General features: G+C 38.1%; 1 long non-coding RNA gene across 1 annotated transcript in view; it reads right to left on the bottom strand.

Moving 5' to 3' along the window:
• Nucleotides 1–20517, bottom strand: part of LOC137208406 (uncharacterized) — a 79182-nt gene that overhangs the window by 7413 nt on the left and 51252 nt on the right. The window lies entirely within an intron of this gene.

The following is a 20517-nucleotide window of genomic DNA, read 5'->3' as shown; positions in this document are numbered from 1 at the left end:
GGATAGATTTCATGTTAAGCGATCTTACCACAATAAAATAAAGACAAAATAAATTACCTGGACAACTTTGTAAAAAACAAAATTGCCATACATGGGAGGGTCTTCTTCCAGACTCCCAATTCAATTCCATGGATCTATATATGTTTATACCTAAGCCAATAACATACTCTCTTGATTACTATAGCTTTAAAATAAGACTAGAAATTAAATGGTTTAGGTTCTCTAGTTTTCTTATTTGTAAAAATTATTTAGCTATTCAAAGTCCTGTTTGTTTCCATATAATTTTAGAAACAGTTCTGACTTATAGCAAACAACTGCTGGGATTTTAATTGGGATTGCATTGACTCATTAGGTTAATTTGGGAAGAATTGACATCAACAATATCATCTTTTAGTTCATGAAAATGGTATGCTCCTCCATTTATTTAGCTCTTCTTTAATTTTTCTTCCTCTTTCTTGGCCATTTCTTAAGCTTCTAATTGAATTTTCATGTTTAATTAAATTAGTTAATACTTCTAAAACAATGATGAATAGAGATAACAGACACCTTTGCCATGTTCCTATCTTAGTGGAAATTCCTCTAGTATCTATTAGATCTTAAGTAAGATGCTGGCTTTTGTACTAAATATATATACTTTTTATCACATTAAGAAAGTATCCATTAAAGTTTTTTAATCAGAAAAGGGTTTTGTGTACTATTGGAGGTTTTTTTCAGGGAGACAATCACATGATTTTTTTTCCTTAGATCTACTTATAAGGGGTATTTTATTAATACTAATTCTAATATTGAGCAAATCATGCATTCATTGAATAAATCTCTGCTGATCATGGTTTGTTATTTTCTTACTGTGCTATAAGATTCTGTTTGCTAATATTTTATTTAGTACTTTTGCATCAATATTCATAAATAACATTGGTTTAGTTTTCTTTTTGTACTCTACTTATTAAATGCTCTTTTAGAAATTCCTGTTCAAATCACAAGGCAAAGTGTAAACCAGCCACTTTCCCTTCTTACCCAGTGTTATTTTATCCCTGTAAACAATTTTTACCCCTTCCCATTTACCCCCATGCCTCACAAGAGTTCGCACGTATGTGGGTTATTACAGAAGCTATCATGAACAGAAGTGATCAAAAACCATTTCCTGAGAATCAAAACACTTGATTCAAAGGTATGTTATCTTGGTAAGCATCCCAAGATACCCTGAATAATTACAAAGTCTGACATTCTTCCTGTTTCCGTGTCCAAATTCCTGGGCAGGAGACTTATTGGTCCAGCCTGGGTCAGAAAGCCATGTTGCAACTCCTGGGCAAATCAAATGTGGTCAGAGGGCAGGATCATATGAAAAAAAGATAACTATTTAGAAGGCATATATATGAAGTGGCCAGCTGTGGGTATGGGGAAAGAAAGCCTTTCAGAAGGAAAGAAATGCCTTTTCCCAAAGGAAAGCAAACTGATAGTCAAATACAACAGTAACACCTATTAAAATTACATAAAAAAGGGAAGGCCCTATATCATTTATATTGAATTGAATGTGCCTCCTGAAAATGTATAGTCAAAAAAGTGTCATCCTACAAGTACTTAAGCAAAAAAAATTAACAATTTTTTTCCTGCGCTCAGTATTGGGTACAGACCTTGGGAAGATGGGATTTAGCATTACTTACACAAAGCACACCGATAGCGCCACAGCAGGCATATCAGACGAGAGGCAGGGTGAGTTTCTTTCCTGAGACATGTACTAGATAATACACCAAGAAAAACTCTCAAGCCACCAAATGATATGCAAAGGAAAGATCTCAAGCATTTGTAAAATATGTGGTAGTACTCGGTACCCTATAAAATGCTATACCAATAATGAGCTAGGAGTGAGGACACAATTACCCCACCTTTGTTTTTCTCTGCTTAAAGAAACCCCAAATAAAAAGGAAGTTCAGAAGATATACAGAAAGGAACATTCTGTCTATAAGGCAATGGAAGTTTATAATTCTTCCCAGATTCAAAAATCTGAAACTTGTTAACTAAGGCGACGAAAGTGACAAGCAGGGCTCACGAATTTGCATAACTAAATGCCATCATTTAGACATTATGGGAAGTAAAAATTATGAGGCATATTTGAAAGACACAATAACTGGAATCTGATGAACTAAATATTAAAGGAAAATATGCCACAGAGAGCACCTTATTTAGTGAACTCATTATGATAATTGTATATTAGCATATTTATTGTTAGGTTGTGAACAATGCTCCCAGACTGGCTGAAAACAGCCTTTTATTAAAGAGTAAGGCAAATTTCCCCTTTCATACTTGTCTAAATTATTGTTTCTGAAATTTAATTTCCCACATTTTTTCTCACATTTGTGCAATACTTATCAGTTTAGCAGCACATTCTCACGCAACATTTATATTACTTTTTACCATGACTTCATGGTGTTAAAAAAAAAAAACAAAAATGAGTTTTAAAATGTTTGCCGACTTGCCAAAGGTAGATCAGGTAACTAGTCTGAACTGTACAAATTCTAAATCAGTGAAGTCTAAATAAGTATGACTTGACTTTGTTTTTGTTTTATTCCTGAGAGACATGTATTCCCATATGGCAAAAATTACAAAGGAGAAAAAGAAAGGAAAAAAGAAAAATGTTTTCACTTCTGGATTAATTCTCTAAACTCTTAAAGACTATATTTATGAAGGAGCAGGGGGAAAAGGCAGAGGGGGAGGGAGTCCATCCATGTTAATATTGGTTGAGCTCAAATGCAAGGTAAAATTTATTATTTCTTTTGTTTTTGTTCTTCCAATTTGAAAAGAATTATGTGTGTGTACATATTTATTATATTTTTTCACTTAAGTAGAGCAATGACTTTTTTTCAAGTTTATCTAGCAAGAGCAGATAATTGACACCAAATTGGTCTTTTGAATTTCCAACCAGAATCTTCTCTCCTTCAACTGCTCCTGCAGAAGGATGATTTTGGAGGAAATTAGATTCACTGTTTGCATAAACCAATGTATTTAGCTGGTGGCTCTGCAGGTCCAATTAACTCTTCTAACAATATGGGTGAAATGAAGTTGAGGTTATATTTGTAGCCGCTTAGAATTGTTTTGATTAAATACTCCCTCCTGTATCTTATTTAAAGTAAGAACACATGGCACTGAAACGTATTTCATGGGATGGGAGAGGATGCCTGGGGGAAAAGGGAAGAAAAATATCTGTCATGATATGAAATGCATGACATCTCATTTATGTATAACCATAAAGAAGGCATGTTTGCACAAATTTCTTAAAATATTGCACATAACACACTTTGAAGACATCTTTAATATGTCAATCAATATCATTACTATTGTATTATGAAAAATATCATTGATGTCAGACAAAATAGTAAAAGTTGAAGGAGCACAAAGCTGAGAACAAGCAGACCTGTATACTAATGTCCCTAGTGAGTCACAATCTTTCTGAACTTACTTTCCCTTGTCTGGAAAGAGAAACAACACTCATTTAGTTTCTGCCTCTGAGAAAACAACAAAATATAAGATACAATTGCTGCTCTCAAAGAGTTTGTAATACATTTGGCGAAACAAAGTAATTCACGTAAAAGATAAAAATAACCACTTGCTAGGAACTTCTCCAAAAACAGTATCATCTGGTTGAGCTTCATAACAACCCAAAGAGGTAGGCATTATTATTATCATTTCTATTTTGCACACAAGAAAACTGAGGCACAGAGCGATTCAGAAATATTAGAAGACCTCTCTGTTGCTTAAGTAACAGCGAGGTTTCAAACCCAGTCAACCTCAGCATGAGCACATAGCTACCATATCATATAGTGACAAAAAGTCCTATGTGTTCAAAGAAGGGAAAGGCAGGATAATTAATTAGCAAAATAATACACAAGGGATAGTTAAGAATTGGAGTGATAAGAGAAAGTTCCAATCATAAGAATATGATGAGCCAAACCTTAAAGGATGAGGAGTATTTGTATGGACAGAAGAGAAGATGATGGAAGTAGAGTGAGAAAACTCAGTATGAAGATGGCAGTAGGTGTGGGGCGACAGGAGGGAAGAACCCAGAAGAATGGCAGTGAGATATAAGGATGGACAGGTCAATTGTGAAGAATTTTGACTACGGAGTTTAAATCCTTCCAACCTCCCCAAACTGACGGCTCTGTTTGCCTGGCCTCCTCTACAAGCTAGTCTCCACAGTTGAGCGTTGCTGCTTCCAGAAAGCAGTATTTAAAGAGCAAGCAAAGACTCCAGTTGTTCTAAGACCCCAATCAAAGCCCCAGCTGGCCTACAGGGAGGCTTTGAACTAACTAGGCAAAAGTGCCCTATACGTGGCTTGGTGAGGAGAGCATGCCTTTCCCTGATTTAGAGGAGGGTCCTGGGTAGATGCAGCCCTATATGTAGAGCTTGGCTGATCAACACAGACTGAGCTCAGTCCCAAGCATCTCTCCAGAAGGATCACACAAACTACTCAAAACTGTACATACCAGCCCCATTCCCAATACACAGCCACATTCTCTGAAATCACCCTTCAAATTTACAAAAGCTTATATAAGCACAAAAACCATGACTTAATTACCATAAGTAATTACTTAAAGGTGACAATAATCACTCATGCTATTTGGGGAAAAGTTGGAAAATGTTTGTAGAACAATCACATGATATGTAATAAGTCAAAATTCAGTTATGCTGACTATGGTAATCAGTATTAAAGATTGTTTTTACTTCAGAATAATACACAAATATGTTTCCAAGATTATAGTTTATATTGAAATAAAATTAGAATCCATATGGTAATTTGGAGCACATCATTAGTAGGTTGTAAAACAGAGATTCAAATGTTTACATCTAATGTTCCTAATTCCATGGAGGAAATACTTTATATTAGAATTTTTTTACCAGCCAAAATATAGTCATTATCTTAATGAAATTATTTATTTTTATTTCTTTAAGTGTAAAATTCTACACAGAATTTGATAGCCAGCTATGTATCTTAAATGTATTTATTGCAATATGATTCAAATAAGTAGAAAGGAACTTTTGGGGATGATGGATATGTCCTAAAACTGAATTGCAGTGATTGTTGCAAAACTGTATAAATTTATTGAACTCTACACATAATCTTTTTACTGTATGTAAGTTATTGCATATTCTTTTACTGTAAGTTAGGTTAATAAAGATATTTTTTTAAAGATTAAAACTGGTGGCTTTTGGTGAATGTATTACAAATTCTTTTCATTTACCTACTTCAAAATTTTCCTATTTTTTACAACAGTAGGTATTACCTACATAATTAAAAAATAATTTCAATGCAGTTCAGTTTAACAAACATTTATCTAGCATGCATTCTGTGCTTAGCATCGTGATAGAATCTAGAGTTGTACAAAATAGAAACTAACATGTTGCCTCTTCCTTAAGGAGCTTACGATTGAGTAAGAGTAGAAAACAATGCAAACAACTACTTATTTATGGCAGAATGAAATTACCTTTCAATCAAGTTGCAAGTAACAGATGTTGGTAGCTGAGTGAAAGAAAGAATGAATGACTGGCCAAAAGGAAGTGGGCAAAGAAAAGAGTGATTGGCAGGAGAGTTTTAATGAGTCGCCTGGAGGTTGATGCACATGGCCACATCCTTCATGGGAATAAACGAATTAATATTCGTTGGAAAGTAAGGTTTAGTAGCAAAAGCAAGCATTCTTCATGCTTACCACACATATTGTCAGCTTGTACTTTATCATTGAAAAAGAAAACAAAAATAAAAACAAGAGTCTGTTTCAAAAAAAAGTTGTTTCTCTAACCGGAGCGAACGAGGTGGGGTAGTTACCTGCCCACATGGCAGGAAGGAGTAAAGAGGCTCCTTTCAGCAGGCAGTTACCTCTCTAGAGATAAGATAATCGAGCTAAGCCAATCAAGCCCAGATTATTCTTTACAAATTTACCAATCAGAAATATTACTCCACCTCTCTTGGCTGCAGTCAGTAAAATGGTGGAGAAAAGCCAGGACCTATACCAAATGAGCTCTTTCCAGGGACAGAATCATCAGCAATACTCTGTCATCACAAGTGGTGCACAACAATCATTTGTAAAGGTTGCTAACAATGTGGCTTCCCAGTCCAAACACAGTGGATTCTGAGAGAGACCCATGATCTGTATTTAAAACATGCATGCACTACCCTGTCCCATCCCCAATCTGCAGAACCTATTGCAGTAGGTCTGTAGACCACACTATTAAAACACATCACCGGGCTTCCATGGTGGCGCAGTGGTTGAGAGTCCGCCTGCCGATGCAGGGGACACGGGTTCGCACCCCGGTCTGGGAAGATCCCACATGCCGCGGAGCGGCTGGGCCCGTGAGCCATGGCCGCTGAGCCTGCGCGTCCGGAGCCTGTGCTCTGCAACGGGAGAGGCCGCAGCAGTGAGAGGCCCGCGTACCATAAAAAAAAAAAACAAAAAAAAAACACAACACCAACTTAGAGGTCTGCTTGTGGGGAACTAACAAAACAATGAACACTGATACATAAAATCTTATTAATTATTTATTGTTACTGGTACTATTACTATAAATCACTAAATTAAGATTCTAGCCGCATAGTAGTTTCAAGAGTAATAATATATTTATAGAAGAAATTTTCTTTTGATTTAATGCAAAGAAAAATCTAAGGGAGATACTGAGTGTACTGGGTACAATTTCTAACGGTTTCTCAGTGATCTAAAATCCATTTCTTTAAGTGATTCCCAAAATTGTATTCGTCAGGAGAACTGGCCAACAAGAAATCTCCATCCCATCGGAGATGACATATAAAGCCTTACAATCCCAGGTCTTGTCCCAGGTTTCTTAAATAAATAATACTTTACCTCTCCCCAGGTCTGTCAGCTGCAGGTAAACAACTCCACCCTTCCCTGTTCACGCTTAACCAGACATTCAGTCTGAAGAGAGTAGAAAGATGTGGTTTCCAACAAGGAGTCGAGACACAAGCTTTGATAGCCGCCTGTATTTCTTTTTGCAGAGGCTTCCCTGGGAATCTTTTCTGAGCAGGTTAGCACTTAAAATGTCATCATCTGACTGCTTTGATTAATTGTGGTACCATTTTCTGCATGAACCAGGTAGGAAAAGATGTTCTTTTCATTTTGAATGGTCTTTTATGCTCAGAAGAAATTAGCTTGCCCCAAATGAGAGGCCTTGCCACCATTCGCCAGTTCAGATACCACATGCCACTTTATTAAAGTGGCAGATTTTGGAGGTGTTCTTTAATTTTATCATTTATGATAAGCTATTGTTTGAAGAAAAAGAGATGGGCCATGTTCTGGCAGAGCTCAGCCAGGCTATAACTCTGTTGGTCAGGCTTTCTAAGTTATTCTGTGATCAGATTCATGCTTACTCATCCAGGCTTCCATCCAATGCCACCACAATCACCTGTGCTCAGTCTGACTCACTGCAGAGAAAGTGCCCCCTGGGGGAAATCTTATCTGGACTTTGATGACTATATTTAATCCCAGAGCCTGGGAAGAAACTAAAGCAGAGAAGGATCAGGAACTGCCTGAAAGATTGGCATCACCTGAGTGTTCTACGCAAAGTCTTTTTTGTAACAATTTTAGTTCAGAAATTGTCCTAGTGATAGCAGTACTGGTATAATAACTACAGTTTGGGGTACATGCTACGTGTCAAGCATGGTGTTCATTGTTCTATCCAAAATTTCCTAACAGCTTTGGGGAGTGATATCATTATTCTACATTACCCTCTTACAGGTGAAGAAACTGAGGCTCACAGTGGTAACATTATTTGTTCAAGGCCATATGGCAATTGTGCTAAGAACCAGGATTGTCTGAATCTAAAGCCCACACACCTGGTGTGTGTTAATGTACCCTTATATCAATCTACCAGTGCAAGTTTAATAGAGTCCAGGGAACTTGTGTCAGAAAACCTGTGTTCTTTGTTGAATGACCATCCCATTACATGCATAGGAGCACCAAGAGTTCACTGGTCCAAAATCATTCCCACATATTTGACATGGATCTAAGATTCTTTTGTGTGTGTGTGTGTGAGTAACATGCCCCTGTCCTATTTCATTCACTTGTCCAGCTTTTATTTCTCCTTATTCCCTTTTCTTAATTTTTTATTTTATATTGGAGTACAGCCAATTAACAAATGTTGTGATAGTTTCAGGGGCACAGCAAAGCAACTCAGCCATACATATACATGTATCCATTCTCTCCCAGACTCCCCTCCCATCCACGCTGCCACATAACATTGAGCAGAGTTCCCTGTGCTATACAGTAGGACCTAAAATTCTTTTGAGTAACATCACAGAAAGGTCAGGCTGGCACTATTATGTCCATTTTACAAACAAAGAAATTGAGGTTAAGAAGGAAAATAAATTACCTGAGGTCTTAGCTGGTAATTAGCAGAGCCAGATCCAGCACCTGTACCAAATGCTTTTTCCACCATACCGTAAATGAAATAGGCAGAAAGAGACACGTTAAAGACAATAGGTTGGGGGCTTCCCTGGTAGCGCAGTGGTTGACAGTCTGCTTGCCGATGCAGGGGACATGGGTTCGTGCCCCGGTCCGGGAAGATCCCACATGCCGCAGAGCGGCTGGGCCCGTGAACCATGGCCACTGAGGCTACGCGTCCGGAGCCTGTGCTCCGCAACGGGAGAGACCACAACAGTGAGAGGCCCGCGCACCGCAAAAAAAAAAAAAAAAAAAATTGTAAGATCTAGAAATACATGGAAGAGCAGTCTCTTTCAAACAGCTCTTGGGCTTATCCAAAGCTGTGCAGCTCTAATGAGAGCCCAATAATAATTGATACTATGCTGCAATTGGCCTTTCTGAGCTCTGGTTCTAGGCCCCCTGCCATTTGCTCCCTCAGCTCCTTTCTCCTGTGCCCCACAGGGACAGAGGACCTTGTCTCTACTTTGGTTTGGTTGAGCTCTCAGACCAATAAGGACGGACCTATCCCTATACTCTTGGGGTTACAGAAACTTCCCCAAATATTCTCACGGTTTCCAACCTCTAATAACAGACTTAGTGACAGTCCCAAATCATTCCCTCTGTGAAGGAAAGTGACACCTCTCCAAGTCACCTAGCAGAAGCCACTCTGCTGAGCATAGAGTTTTCCTAGATGGGCAAATTAAATTCTAACTGCTGCTCTGAGATTAAGGAGGAAGTGGGGGGGGATCAAAATGATGTGATTTGATTTCAGTGTCCTCAAAATATGGTTCAAAGACCATCCATCGGAATCACCTGGAGATTCTGAGACTCAATGATCTAGTTATTGGAGGTGATCGATGATAAGAACCTCAGAAAAGGAAAGGAGAATAGCAAATACGATCCATAACCCTTCTCCCACCACCCAAAGATTTACACCCGATTATCTCTGAAGAAGGTATCTCTGTCAGCCCAATTAAGTGTGTACTGGATAAACCTGACCCCAAAACTCTCCTGACTCACAAGTATGCACCCTGAAGAGGGGCTTCCCTTTGGAAACTTCTCCTCCTTTGTGCCTTTCTTCCTCCAAGATGGATTCATGGGCATAATTACCTTCTTGACAGACTTCCATCCTCAACAATAAATCTCTTTTCTGCCAGATTGACTTAGATGATGTAGTATGCATGGGAAAAAAGAAAAAAAATCTCTAGACCCTAAACTTACCTCTCTCTCTTTTTTAAATTTTACATCTGCATGTATCGTGGCTCTCAAAGCTTGTCCATTTATTTAAGACCATTAAAAGAAAAATGATCAAATATTTTTATCCCCAGGCATAAACATGACAAAAAAAGAAAAAGGATGACTACCGACAGTCATTTGTAATATTATAGTGTTCTGGCATGCTGTAAGTTTTTCAACCTTAAACAAGAGACATTTTGATGTCTTTAATAGAGTTATCTTTATGAACGTTTTTCTCCCTGTTTCAAAACTGCTGATTTTTAAAAATCCCTAGCTCTCTCACTACTGCACACAGCTCTAAATTTCAAAGCCAGGGTCCACCTGGAGGATGCTCGGTTTATTGTGTGGGCACTCGCAGCTGATGGCAAGCAGAGGCTCTCAAAGACTGAAACATTGCTGTCTGCTCCCTGCAGAAAGTCTTCACTCTGTACAGGCCAAAAGGCACTGAGGCGCTCCAACTCTAAGAAGTTAGCTCAATAATAGTAATCTCTTAGATATACATCTTAAGAATTAAGGTCTTGGGCTTCCCTGGTGGCGCAGTGGTTGTGCTGTTTGACTAATGCGGTCTCCACCTGAGACTCTCACTCTGGCTCGTAACCAGCCTCCTGATGTTCCTGGAGCTCTTCATCTCACACCTCCATCCAATGGGCATACGCATTTGCTTTCTAATTCATCTTTCTTTATTTCTATTACTCTGTGATCCCCATGAAAAAAGCCCATTCAGAAAATAAAATTGTTTTAAAATTCCTCACCACACAAAAAGTGTAAGACTGCACAATACAAAGAAACTTTAGTCACCAACCTAGGAGTATTGATCTATTTGATAACACTGAAAAAAAATTAAACAGTCTTTTCAAATGGCCAAAGGAGCAAAAATCATACCATCGAGGGAAAGAAGTAAGAAATTTGTTTGGAAGATGATGGAATAAGAAGGGACTGTGAATATAAAAATGATGGCAGTATATCGATCAATATTTCTATAAAAATATAAACATTTACTACCTATATGATGGTGTGACTTACAGGATCTATAAAAGTGTCTCTGCATAAAAACTCCTCTGATTTCACTTGGAGAGGGCTGTATATATTAATTATAATATTGAGAAAATACTATATTTTTAAAATATATTGCCATAATAATACCTAATTGTAAAAATCATTGGACAGGGCGTTTAGATATGAGTTAAGCCAGCCCACTCTCTCCACACATGACAGTCCACAAACTATTCCAATAATCATGTCCCTTGTGAACATTAACATGTCCACGTAGCCTGGGATAAGTTGTGTCTAAAAGGCAACGTGAAACACAACTTACCAGATTTCAATCACCATCATCAGGATGTCCCATGGTTACTAGCTTCTGAGGCTCTGTGACGTTATTATGACATCAAGCCATCTCTATCTGGTAATCAACATTACTCAGGAAAAGTCATCCTCTTGTGCATAAAAATGTGTCCAGCATCACTTATCCTCTTTTGCTCTCTTTGTTTCTTTCCTATCACTTTTTTGTCCACTCTGTCAAGAAGCCCTTGGATTTGCATGACACCAAAAAGAGGTTGGAAATTTATTACATGTGCATCTCGAAGAGTTCAAAACATAAAACCACTCACATATTCATTGCTCTCTTGTTCTAAATCCATAAATCTCTAGCCCCAGCGTGCCTTTGTGATTTTCCAGTGTTGGTTCTCTTTAAATCACTTGCTTTCTCTCTAGGGTTTCTTTATTCCAAAAGATGTAGCCCTTCACTTCTATTTTTACATCTTGCTATCTCTTAGATCACCAGCTAGTAGATAACATGGCAAAAATTCAAATGTGCCTCCCTCTTTCATTGAAGGGAGAAGAGGTTGGAGCTTTAGCTACATTACTCTAAACGTAGCCCCAATTCTAGTTGTCCCGAAAGGGTCTCTGTTACTGCATGTCCCATTTCCTCTGGGAATGCTATTTTGTTCATAGTAAATAAAAGGAAATGTATATGAGTGTCTCTGCTGATCTTCAGAAGTCAAAGCAGCCCTCATGGATAAAGGATGCATATTTATAAATCTGAGCCTGGTGGAGGAAAGGAGGAAGCCATGTGAGTTCTGAGTAGAGTGATTATGTCACAGTCCTCCAACCTCTCTTCCTAGCCACAATCATTTAAGTAAACCACTTCGGGAGTATGTTGCTGACGGTGGTCACCTCGACTACCCCTTGCAACCATGCCTGATGGGACAGTGGAAGCTCAATGCCTTTGGCATGGTGTTGTCTTATCATGTGAGGGATTAAATCAAATTTAAAAAACCAAAGCCACCAACTGCTGATCCTTTAATGCTACAACACTATTAGAGTCCAGTTCTTTCCAGGAGCTGGGGTGAGTGCTTTCATTAAATAGACTCTCTACCCCAAATACCTAGATATACACATGAACACCCTGGGTTCCAAAGGTCCATGGTGGCAGGGAGCTCTCACAGCGATGAATACTATGGTCTCCCAGCTCGACATATAACATCCAGAGTAAACTTTAAAAAATAGGTAATGTAATTCCAGTGTCCTTGACTTGGAACGAGGTCAAAACTTCATGCTGTGTCCTGTATACTCCGTTTGATTTTTCTACTAGCTCTCAGAACAAAGGTAAGTGAATATGTTATCTGCCTGTGTGGCCCTGGTCTGACAGGTTTCTCCTGGAAAGTGATCAGCAAGTTTCAAGCATTAAACTCTGCAGTAACCTCTCCTCTCTTGCTGCTGCCCATTTGTGCTCCTTATCCATATCTAGAATAAACCTAATTCTTTCTTTGTCCTAACTTGAATTGTCCCTGACATCTGGAAAATGAGCAATATCTCTGGGGCTAAAATAAGACTTAGTTCACACTTGAATGAAGCATAATTTCTTTCTCTGGAAGATGCATAATTTTCACTCTGATAATCCGAGCATTTGATATTTTGCATCTTTTATCCAAGTTTCCAAATTTTTAACCAGCCTGGACCAGAGAGACACATAACATGGAAGCAAAACAAGCTCATTACAGATCTAAGCAACCATGCTGTGGATGGGGCTTAGAGCTGGACCTGAGCCCCTTGGTGCTGATTCAGCTGTGTTCCTTACACCCTGGCTCATCTGCGCCAGTCCCACAAGCTCTCTGATACTCAGTTTCTTCTTTGATAAGTGCCTTGGTCTGCTGATGAGAACCACAGTTATTTTATAGGTCTTGTGAAAGATGGGCTAGAAAGAGAACTCCTGGAAGAGGACTCACAATGGCCCAGTATAGGCCATCCACAAAGCTCTGAGGATCCAAGGCACCAGGGAAGATGCCCAGAGGGAGATTTTGAGCACTGGGGCACAACTGGGTCCTTCTGAGGAAGCCGTAGTAGTGATTGCTGGAGCATCAGTGCTCAGTGAACATTACATGGCATCTGCCCAGACCTGTTCATAAGCTCATATAAGACTCCCCCTAGGGACACCAAAATATTTTAGGGAACTTTCAGCAAACTTAAGTTTTATAGGAGAAGCAGGGATGAGAGACAGTGATATGTGTGGTTTTAATCCAACTCAACCTGTAGGCTGGTACAGTTTCAGGGGAGCCTGGGCTGCATGCAAGGTAGATTCCAACAGCCTGAGACACAGAATATCTTGAGCAGTGTTTGTAAAACGGCAAATGTCTAATACCCAACTCCAAAAATTCCAATTCAGTAGGTCCAGAAAGGACCCAGGCTTCTGTATCTTTATCAAGTTCCATAGATGACTCTAAAGGACAGCCAGGACTTGGATCCATTGGACTAGATGGTCTCAAAAGACCAGCACAGATATAAATTGAAGGATTTTTTAAAATATTCTACAAAATCATTTCTTTATTTTTATTTGCTGTTTGCGTATTTCTTTGTCTCTATTGAATCTTTTTCTGTGATCTAGTATCTATACTCAGGGCCCACCATTGCTCACTCCCATCTTTCTACCTCACACCCATTTTTGGAAAGTGCATTAAAAGAGTGAAAGCCCACTGTGAAAGTCCTGACCTATAATATCCTAAAATATGGAAAACCTCTTGAAGAAAAGTATGGACAAGTTCTTTCCTTCTCTCCTGCTTATTGTGATTTCCTTCCTTTCTTCTCTCCGTTCTCATTAGTCTGTGGCTTCCCAGGATTTAACCACTAGTATAAACTCCATGTCTCCTATCTGTCCAGATAAGAGCCTGTTTTGGTGAGACTGAAGGCTGCAAGGAGTAAGAAGGCAACCATGAGGCCAACCCCTTTGTGGGGTTCCACCTTGTCCCTCCCTTCACCCACAGCCCAATACAGGTCTGGTCATCACTTCAGCTCTCATGTAGAAATGCCCAAAGGAGAATAGATTCTAATTTTCCTCTGAAACTTAGAAATGTTCAGTACTGCCTAAATTCAAGAGCTCTCCATTGGCACTTAGTTACATCATTCTCTATCCTTACAGGGACTATGTGAAAATGAGGGAAAGTGGGGAGTATAAAATAGAGCCATTACAACCCACCAGTGTCTTAAGGTAACTAGCAATGTAAAAGTGTAAACACCCTTCAAAAACATCCAAAGTTAACGGGAAATATAAACCTTTCTGATTCAGTAATTGGTACTGGTGGGCACATGACCCAAGCAGGGTCAATAAGAGTCCCTTATTTGGACTGACATGGATTCTGGATGGCAAAAGAGTTGTACTCTTCCACTGAAATAATAAATTTGTAAGCCTATATATTCTAGGGATCATCTCACTGCATAGTAGGAAGCCTTCTCAAGAAGGAAACCAGCTTAGAAGGATGAAAATTCAAGAGATGAAGAAAGATAAGAACCTAAGGCCATTATCTGAAATAGCTGCACCTGAAGACAAATCCACCCGTTGGACTTCCCAGTTATGACAGCCAAAGCTAAAAATGACAGCCTTCTATTGCTGGCCCTAAATCGAATCAATTTGTTACAAAGTCCTATCTGTACTACCTCTCAAGTGCTTCTTGACTGTGTCACATTACTCTCCATTCTAACTTCTAAAGCCTTAGTTCAGGTCTGTGTCCTCCCTGCGCAGACTCTTTCAACAACCTCCCCCTCCCCCCCCCCACATCTAGTTTTTTCTTTCTCCTCCAGGGTATCCTCTATCCTGTCACCAGTATTATCTTCTAAAACCCAAATTAAACCATTTGTTTCCTTCAAAAATACTTAGGGATCTTCATTGCTGACGGTTATAATTTTACCTCTTTCTCCAGCAGGGATCTTTTAAATTTTTTAAAATCAAATATTATGTAGACCTTCAGTGTATAAAACCAAAATATTATGCAAATCTCAAGGCATATAAATGAATGCAGGAAGAGAGAAAGAAGAAGGCAATAGAAAAGAGGGCAGTAAAACTGCACTCACTCAACTTCCCCATTTCCCAGGTAGTGAACCCAGAGATATCTCTAAGGATCCCTGGTTCTCTAAAGAATACAATTTCAAAACATTAAAATAAATAGATATTTTAAAATTTGCAGAAAAATCCAGTATACTCTTTCCCCCAATCCATCCCCAAATCACACATACCTACCTTCTCAGCTTCACTGATCATACTTTAAATTGACTCTCATTGAGCTGTCCTTAGGGGTGCAATGTTGGTACACTGGGTGCTGGACTCAGGCCTCAGTTAGTTGTTTTGCACCTGAGAAACTTCTACTCCAGAAGGAGAGAAGATTAAAGCCAAAACAGGAAATAAATACCAAAATTAAACCTGGGAAGGAATGGGAAAAAGCCTCTAAACTGAAAGAGCAAATCAGATAGGAAGCTGAATAAACGTAATAAAAAACATATCTGGAGAGCCAGCAATGAGATCTCTGTACCAGGAAACTGAACTCCAGTTTGAGAGCTTACTTCTTGATCACAACCATCTGCAGAATTCTTCCTCTTATGATGTATTCTTAAGATAGCCAAATTATAACAAACTATACCAGATACCATAACTTGTTCCCAAAAGGTACTCCAAGTTCTCAACTGATGAAAGTTCATTAAGCATCCTTGGAAATGTTATTGCCTCTGCCTGAAATTTCAAATCTCTTTCTCTAAATTCCCAGTCTTTTTTTTAATAAATTCTGTTTTTATATTTATTTATTTATTTATTTATTTAAATTTATTTTTGGCTGTGTTGGGTCTTCGTTGCTTTGCACAGTCTTTCTCTAGTTGTGGTGAGCGGGGGCTACTTGCTCTGAAGCATGTGGGATCTTCCCCGACCAGGGATCGAACCGGTGTCCCCTGCATTGGCAGGTGGATTCTTAACCACAGTGCCACCAGGGAAGTCCCCAGTCATTCTTCAAGATGTATTTACAAGAAAAAGCTTCCTGAATTCTCCAGGCAGCTACAGCTTTCCTTCTTTCTGAATATTGTAGATCACCTTCTTAACATACACTCATTGTTACTGTGATTATTATAATGTGTCCTTTCTCTTGATCTAAATGGCATTTAATCTCATTCTTCTTCCTAGCTCCTATAGCACCCAACTCAGTGCCTGACACTTTATCAAACTCTCAACAAGCAAATGTTGAAAGAAGGACCCATGGAATCATTTATTACGTGAGTTTCATTTCTTAGCACAGTGAACAATATCTCTATAACTTGATTTCTTTTTATCCTTCATTATTCTCAAACATTTTTGAGTTTAGCAATCCCATTCAGCTATTAATCTTAATATTATATTTTTAAAAATATACAAGAACATATTGAATAATGAAATCCCACTGTGGCAAAGTTAATTGGAAATATCTGTCAATGCTGGAATCTGATGCCCAGTCCAACACACTTCTCTCTTACAGACTTGATCTCATGGAATTCATCAGAAGACCTAAATCAACGGGAGTCCAAAGCTCAAAGAAAGAAGTCAAGTTGAGGGGAAAGGAGATCTAAACCACCCCTGATTCAAAGTAGACTAAACCCAAAGAATGCAAAAGGAAGGAAATAATGAAAACTAGAAGAGAAACAAACAAAATAGAGAGTAGAAAAATGACAGGAAAAATCAACAAAACCAAAAATTGGTTCATTGAAGACATCAACAAAATTCACAAACCTTTCAGGTAGACTGGAGAGAGAGAGACAGAGAGAGAGGGGTCAAACTACAAAATTCAGGAATCAAGAGAGGACATCACAACTGAGTACACAGAAGTAAAATATATAATAAGGGAATACTATGAACAACAGTATGTTAATAAATTAGGTAACTTGGATAAAACTGATAAATTCTTGACACAAATTACTGAATCTGACTCAAGAAGATTTAGACAATCTAAATTGACCTATAAAAGCAAAGAGATCAACTTAGTAATTTAAGAACTTATCACAAAGAAAGTCCAGGCCTAGATGACTTCACTGATGAATTATATCAGAGGTTCATAGAAAAATTGATGCCAGTACTTCACAAAGTGTTCCCAAAAAAAGAAAAAAGGAAGAAACACTTCCCGACTCATTCTATGAGGCCAGAATTATCTTCATACCAACACCGGACAAACATACCACAAGAAGAAAAAAAATATAAAACCAATATACCCTACAAACACAGAATCAAAAATTCTCAGCAAAGTACTAGAAAACCAAATCCAGCAAGATATAAAAAGGATTATCGATCAGAAAACTTGCACAAGCCTATCAGATAGCCTCATACAACAGAGGGCAGACAGCAGAAGCAAGAAGAACAACAGTCCTGCAGCCTGTGGAACAAAAACCACATTCACAGAAAGATAGACAAGATGGAAAGGCAGAGGGCTAGGTACCAGATGAAGGAACAAGATAAAACCCCAGAAAAACAACTAAATGAAGTGGAGATAGGCAACCTTCCAGAAAAAGAATTCAGAATAATGATAGTGAAGATGATCCAGGACCTCAGAAAAAGAATGGAGGCAAAGATTGAGAAGATGCAAGAAATGTTTAACAAAGACAAAGAATTAAAGAACAGACATGAACAATACAGTAACTGAAATGAAAACTGCACTAGAAGGAATCAATAGCAGAATAACTGAGGCAGAAGAACGGATAAGTGACCTGGAAGACAGAATGGTGGAATTCACTGCTGCAGAACAGAATATAGAAAAAAGAATGAAAAGAAATGAAGACAGCCTAAGAGACCTCTGGCACAACATTAAATTCAACAACATTCACATTATATAGGTCCCAGAAGGAGAAAAGAAAGAGAAAGGACCAGAGAAAATATTTGAAGAGATTATAGTCGAAAACTTCCCTAACATGGGAAAGGAAATAGTCACCCAAGTCCAGGAAGCACAGAGAGTCCCATACAGGATAAACCCAAGGAGAAACATGCCGAGACACACAGTAATCAAACTGACAAAAAGTAAAGACAAAGAAAAATTATTGAAAGCAGCAAGGGAAAAACGACAAATAACATACAAGGGAACTCCCATAAGTATAACAGCTGATTTCTCAGCAGAAACTCTACAAGCCAGAAGGGAGTGGCATGATATACTTAGAGTGATAAAAGGGAAGAACCTACAACCAAGATTACTCTACCCTGCAAGGATCTCATTCAGATTTGATGGAGAAATCAAAAGCTTTACAGACAAGCAAGAGCTAAGAGAATTCAGCACTACCAACCCAGCTCTACAACAAATGCTAAAGGAACTTCTCTAACTGGGAAACACAAGAGAAGAAAAGGACGTACAAAAACAAACTCAACAAAATTAAGAAAATAGTCATAGGAACATACATATCGATAATTACCTTAAATGTGAACGGATTAAATACTCCAACCAAAAGACACAGGCTTGCTGAATGGAGAAAAAAACAAGACCCATATATATGCTTTCTACAAGAGACCCACTTCAGCCTTAGGGACACATACAGACTGAAAGTGAGGGGATGGAAAAAGATATTCCATGCAAATGGAAATCAAAAGAAAGCAGGAGTAGCAATACTCATATTAGATAAAATAGACTTTAAAATAAAGAATGTTACAAGAGACAAGGAAGGGAACTACATAATGATCAAGGAATCAATCCAATAAGAAGATATAAAAATTATAAATATATATGCACCCAACATAGGAGCACCTCAATACATAAGGCAACTGCTAACAACAATAAAAGAGGAAATCGACAGTAACACAATAATAGTGGGGGACTTTTAACACCTCACTTACACCAATAGACAGATCATACAAAATGAAAATAAATAAGGAAACAGAAACTTTAAATGACACAATAGACCAGATAGATTTAATTGATATTTATAGGATATTCCACCCAAAAACAGCAGATTACACATTCTTCTCAAGTGCGCATGGAACATTCTCCAGGATAGATCACATCTGGGTCACAAATCAGGCCTCAGTAAATTTAAGAAAATTGAAATCATATCAAGCATCTTTTCCGATCACAACGCTATGAGATTAGGAATGAATTACAGGGAAAAAAACGTAAAAAACACAAACACCTGGTAGCTAAACAGTACGTTACTAAATAACCAAGAGATCACTGAAAATATCAAAGAGGAAATCAAAAAATACATAGAGACAAATGACAATGAAAACACGAGGACCCAAAACCTATGGGATGCATCAAAAGCAGTTCTAAGAGGGAAGTTTATACCTATACAAGCCTACCTCAAGAAACAAGAAAAATCTCAAATAAACAATCTAACCTTATACCTAAACGAACTAGAGAAAGAAGAACAAAAAAACCCCAAAGTTAGCACAAGGAAAGAAATCATAAATATTAGAGCAGAAATAAATGAAATAGAAACAAAGAAGACGATAGCAAAGATCAATAAAACTAAAAGCTGGTTCTTTGAGAAGATAAACAAAACTGATAAAACATTAGCCAGACTCATCAAGAAAAAGAGGGAGAGGACTCAAATCAATAAAATTAGAAATGAAAAAGGAGAAGTTACAACAGACACCGCAGAAATACAAAGCATCCTAAGAGACTACTAGAAGCAACTCTGCCAATAAAATGGACAACCTGGAAGAAATGGACAAAAACTTAGAAAGGTATAACCTTCCAAGACTGAACAAGGAAGAAATAGAAAATATGAATAAACCAATCACAAGCACTGAAACTGAAACTGTGATTTAAAATCTTCCAACAAACAAAAGTCCAGGACCAGATGGCTGCACATGTGAATTCTATAAAACATTTAGAGAAGAGCTAACACCCATCCTTCTCAAGCTCTTCCAAAAAATTGCAGAGGAAGGAGCATTCCCAAACTCTCTCTATGAGGCCACCATCACCCTGATACCAAAACCAGACAAATATACTACAAAAAAATAAAATTACACACCAACATCACTGATGAATATAGATGCAAAAATCCTCAACAAAATACTAGCAAACAGAATCCACCAGCACATTAAAAAGATCATACATCATGATCAAGTGGCATTTATCCCAGGGATGCAAGGATTCTTCAATATATGCAAATCGTGTGATAAACCATGTTAACAAACTGAAGAATAAAAACAATATGATCATCTCAATAGATGCAGAAGAAGCTTTTGACAAAATTCAACACCCATTAATGATAAAAACTCTCCAGAAAGTGGGCATAGAGGGAACCTACCTCAACATAATAAAGGTCATATACGACAAACCCACAGCAAACATCGTCTCAATGGTGAAAAATTGAAAGCATTTGCTCTAAGATCAGGAACAAGACAAGGATATCCACTCTCACCACTATTATTCAGCATAATTTTGGAAGCGCTAGCCATGGCAATCAAAGAAAAAGAAATAAAAGGAATACAAATTGGAAAAGAAGACGTAAAACTGTCACTGTTTGTAGATGACATGATACTATACATAGAGAAGCCTAAAGATGCCACCAGAAAACTTCTAGAACTAATCAATGAATTTGGTAAAGTTGCAGGATACAAAATTAATGCACAGAAATCTCTTGCATTCGTAGACAC

This window comes from Pseudorca crassidens, chromosome 16 (assembly GCF_039906515.1).
Source record: "Pseudorca crassidens isolate mPseCra1 chromosome 16, mPseCra1.hap1, whole genome shotgun sequence".
Lineage (NCBI taxonomy): Eukaryota > Metazoa > Chordata > Mammalia > Artiodactyla > Delphinidae > Pseudorca > Pseudorca crassidens.
Note: the sequence above shows the minus strand (reverse complement) of the source record. Positions and strands in the feature narration are given on the sequence as shown.